Source organism: Cnephaeus nilssonii, assembly GCF_951640355.1.
Source record: "Cnephaeus nilssonii genome assembly, chromosome: 7".
In the NCBI taxonomy this organism is placed as follows: domain Eukaryota; kingdom Metazoa; phylum Chordata; class Mammalia; order Chiroptera; family Vespertilionidae; genus Cnephaeus; species Cnephaeus nilssonii.
Window position 1 is genome coordinate 18078822 of NC_137078.1, and position 5203 is coordinate 18084024.

The window sequence follows — 5203 nt, forward strand, 5'->3', positions numbered from 1 at the left end:
TAGCTGGCTGTTACACCCCAGTTCCCACCAATAGAATATAATCTCAATGCAGCAGGAAATATTTGGTATCAATGAAACATAAGTATTTTTTTAAGATACGTGCAGATTGCTACTACCTAAAGGACAAAAAGATGTTGTGCTTTTGCAATTAGTATCTTCAGAACACATTTATATAATGAGGTAGTAAAACAAAGAGAGGTTCAGTAGTTAAACACAGGTTCTCAGATAGTTCTATCTCCTTTTTTCTTTCTCTTCAATCTCTCTTTCTCTCTTGCATAAACTGTCAATTCTCCAAACACCATTACAAAATGATTTGAGTCACGGTATCAGCTAGATAATTAATCTTCCCATCAGTGAACGCCCAATCAGATGTCTGCTTCCAGAATGCCCTCTCACTGCTACAGTAGGGGGCTCTGTATGCATTTGACCCTTGATGGGGATAATTCCAAAAAAGGGTGGGCCAGATGCCAAAACCCCAAAGCCTATGTGTTTTTAATATTAGAAAGGCTACATCCAATTTGGCCAGTCTCCACCCATGCAAAATAAAATAAGTTTTGCTGTGCTGTTATCACGATGATTAAATATAATAAGTTAATGAGATTACAATAGCTGATTGTGAACAAGACCAATTGTGTTAATTGGAAGCTCCTGAATGGCAATTTTAACTGCTGCTGGGTTTTGAAATGGAATCAGTTTTACTAATTTTATCTGATTTCTTAATGAAGGTTGCCCTGAGCAATTGTTCTATGTGCTCTTTAGCAAACAGTGTGTGTCATAGCTGCTGACATTAATCTCGATTACTTTAGTTAAAATAAATAGTTATACTTGGGTGGCTTTCAGAAAATACATCACAGTAGATGTAATGCTGGAAAGCAAAGAGAGCTGCATGTTTTGCTTTGTTTGACTACATTTTATGTGATGCATTCCAACCATGAAGATAATCTCTGGTGTTACCAGATCCTAGGGTCTAGCTGCATAAATCAAGAAGAACTACCATTTGTTGGTTTATAGTAGTTGTCCTCTATCAGTTGAGGAATGAAGACAAGATTTGCAACTGAGGAGAAGGTAACCGATATCAAATGTATCCTGTGCACAAGACCAGGAGAAAAAAACAACAAAAGCTGTTGAAATGTTTAGGGAGAGTTTCCTTCCACAAGTCTTTGCGCTGGCAGTGCACAGAACATGCCATCAATACCAACCACCAACGTTAATGGCTGAGACTGCAGGAGAGCAAGCACTCACGATATTTGTTTTCACAGTAGATTAATATACATTGAATGGCTCCTCTGAGCTTTTTAAGTGCATTGGAAGACTGCCATGCCATACAGCCTGTTATAAAAGACTGGAAATTCGAAGGGAAAATAAAGTTTGGGGAAACCAAAAATGCCATTTACACAAACTAAAGAAACATCTTTCATCCTTTTGATTTTTTTATTCACAGTCTTTCAACATCTGCAATTAGGATTGTATATTTAGACTATTTAATGCCTGTGAGCAAAGGTTAAATGGGTTTTAACAGGAACTCGTGAGGAAATGGGATAAAACCTTTTTCAAATCCCATGAAACAACTAAAATGAGAAAATGTATATTAAAACATCATAAAATTAAGTGGTTACACTAGCAAAGGTGTTATACCACTCACTTCATCCACACTAACGTTGAAAAACTTTCTTATTGAGTTATAGTGTTTCATGCAGGTAGATGCATAAATCTTAAGTATACAACTGGATGCAATTTTAGGTATGCATACAGCCATGTAATTAATTACCTCCCAGTGAAGAGATCAGGGGCTAGAACATTTCTAATATTCCAAATTCACTTATAATTATTTTTCTACATTGTTGTTTAATTTAATCTATGTATGTTTATAAAGTAAATTAGTGACTGCATTCCTTGTACTGTGTCCTGAGCTGGGTTTGATACTGAGACTATCTTGGATCATACGTTAGAGATTTCCAAGTCTTTCTTCTCCTACTCTTTGAAACAGAGTTCATAAGTTAGATATTATCTCTTTCTTGAATTTTTGATAAAGTTGTCCCAGAAAACCATCTGGCCTCCCTATTTTATTGTTCTGTATTTTTGTGGTCATTTTTAGTTATTTACCTTTTACTAGAAAATTGAGAGTTTCATGTGATTTTTACATGTATCAGTCTATATTTACTATTCAAAGAATTTTCACAAGTATTTACTTTTATAAAGCTTTCTGGGGTTGTTTTTCTTTTTGTTTTGAAAAATCCAATTAAACATGTGTCTGATACTTGAATTTTGAAGTCTGCATGTCATTAAGTTACTGATGGAGAAAGGATTCTGTTTACACATACAATAGGATACGGACATGGAAAATAAGCCTTTAATCAAATGGCGCATTTACCCATAGATGAAAGTAGACATATAGTTAACATTAGGGCTGAAAGAAATGAAAAGCTCTCCCTTCAAACTCATGAGCAAAGAACACTGGTTTAAAAAACAAAAAGCAAATGACTTTGTTAATATTTGCATGAAAGAATGCCACCTACATTGTACAGACAGTTTAAGCCACTTTATATCATTTACATAACCTTCTGTTTTGATGTTATTTCAAAATTACAGAAAAGTTTCAAGAATCCATAAATGAACTTTTGTATATCCTTTATCATTCACTATTAATATTCACTATTGGTTTACATTTTGCCGCATTTGCTTTGTCATTCTCTTTCACTCTTCTAATGTCTCTGGATATACTAGCAAGATAGATGAGACATGATGATGATAGCTGGATAGATACCTATTTTTCTGAACAAGGTGAGCAAATTGAAAAAAAGCAAGTCCCTTTACCTATAAATTGTTCAGTCTGCATTTCTTAAGGACAAAGAACATTCTATGATATAACCATAGTACAATTATCAATATCAGGAAATTGAACAATGATATACAGGGGTGAGCAAAAGTAGGTTAAATATCTATTCATCATTACCTTAAATATCTCTCTCTATATAAAGAGCCAGGGTCCATAACGACCAAATGGATGACCTGCCCATCCCCCGGCCCTCAGGCTCCATTGATCAGGGGATGGCTAACAGGGAACCGGAGTGAGTGGCGCTGTGGGGACTGGTGAGCAGCTGGAAGGCAGGCCTCCTGGTCCCTCCTCCCGGCCCTCAGACTCCCAATCAATCGGTGGTGGAGGCGGGGCAGAACTGGGGACTGGCTTCCTTAGTAGTCCTGCAGGTACAATCTCCAGAGGACAGGACAGGCACCAATGGACCAGTGCCACCGGCACGATCCTGACAGCGCTGCTGGCCTCCTGGAACTCAGCCTCGGGCACTGCGGCCGCTTCCCCTCCCTAGACGCTCCACAAGGAAGAAAGGAGACCGCCAGCAGGACCAGGGGTGACCAGCGGTGACTGACTGCTCTCCCCGTGCTTCCTCCAGGTCACTCGAGCCGGCCCCCACCCGCCCTGCTCCAGATGAAGTGTGATCACTGCACACGGAAGGAATGTAGTAAAAAACAAAAACCGATGACCAAGAGAATGCCGCAGTCAACGTCCGGAGTCTGGCTCAGGAGAACAGAGAGAAGGGAGAATTCCATAAGCTGGCCGATGCCAAGATATTCCTGAGTGACTGCCTGGCGTGTGACAGTTGTGTGACTGCAGAGGAAGGAGTCCAAGTTTCTCAATGGAACACCAAGGACTTCCGTGTTCTGAACCTTAACAAGGTGCTGGCAGTGTCCATGTGTCCTCAGTCTCTGCCGTATTTTGCTGCTAAATTCAGCCTCAGTGTCTCTGATGCATCCAGAAGGCTCTGCAGCTTCCTCAAAAGCCCTGGGGCGCACTGTCTTTGACATGAAGATAGCTGCGGACTTCAGCATCCTGGAGAGTCAGAAGGAATCTGTGCGTCGGTACTGCCAGCACCGTGAGGAAGAGCCCCGGCTACCCATGCTGACCTCCGCCTGCCCCGGCTGGGACCAATATGCAGAGCGTGTGCTGGGTCACCCCATCACCCCCACCTCTGCAGGCCAAGTCTCCCCAGCAGATCATGGGCTCTCGGTGAAGGATTATTTAAGCAGACGGCAGAACCTGTCCCCAGACAAGATTTTCCACATCATCGTGGCCCTGTGTTATGACAAGAAACTGGAGGCCCTTTGAGAAGATGTTCCCACAGCTTTACATAGTTTCCAGGGTGCTGACTGCGTGTTAACCTCAGGTGAAATTGTCCAGATAATGGAGCAAAGTGACCTCCCCTCAAATGATGCCGCTGTGGACACTCTGTTTGGAGACGTGAAGGAGAAGGAGGTGAGGCTCCATGAGGGTGCCAGCTCCGACGGGAACCTGGTGCACATCCTCAGGCACACGGCCAAGGAGCTATTCAGTGAGGATGTGTGAGTGTTCACCTACTGCACCCTGAGGAGCAAAGACTTCCAGGAGGTCACCCTTGAAAGGGACGGAGAGGTTCTGCTACGCTTTGAGGCTACTACGGCGGAACATCCAGAAGTGGCCCTGAAGCTGTAGAGGGGCAAGCTCCCCTGCCACTTCGTGGAGGTGCTGGCCTGCACTGGGGGTGCCTAAGCCACAGGGGCCAGGCCCAGGCGGAGGATAGGTTTGCAGACAGGGCACTGCTGTGGCAGATGGAAGGCATCTATGTTGCCATCCCGGTGTGGCCCCCGAGGACCAGCGCCCATGTGCAGGAGCTGTACCAGGAGTGGCTGGGGCGGGGGGGCGGGTGCGACTCCCCCTGGGCCTAGGATGCCCTGCACACTACCTAGCAGGGCCCAGGGGCAGCCTGCCAGGACATCAAGTGGTAAAGGTCCAGCAGACGCCCGGCCTGCAGGACGCCTGAAGAGGGGTGTCAGACACGTGAAGGAAAGGCTTAGCATCTCTGTCATCGCTTTGGTTTTCAGAATTCCCTGCTCCCCATCTGTCGGTTTCCTCCGTTTGAGGGGCGCTGTCGTCCTCACATGGGTGCAACTGGAATATTGTATCTCGAGAGGATTGCCCCAATGTACGTATCCTTTTATCTGACGATGAAAAAAATCCCAAAGAACAAGAATGGAGACAGACTACTGTCCTTTAGGCTTAAAAACAAACAAACCCAGAAGTGTCCTGCGAAGAGCTGAGGTTCTGCCCATGCGCCTCAGAGAGATTGGATGAGGAAATGCCCTGGCTTGGCCCTGACTTTACCCACTTATGTTACTCTTGAAGGTGTCTTTGCCACAATGTGAATAAACTGCC

At 43.9% G+C, this 5203-nt stretch overlaps 1 pseudogene across 1 annotated transcript; it reads left to right on the plus strand.

The window, feature by feature from the left end:
• The first annotated feature begins 3442 nt into the window (after window positions 1-3442).
• On the plus strand, window positions 3443-4716 carry LOC307102751 (nuclear prelamin A recognition factor-like; annotated as a pseudogene). Its single transcript has one exon. The product of its transcript is annotated as a nuclear prelamin A recognition factor-like (transcript).
• Window positions 4717-5203: the final 487 nt, after the last annotated feature.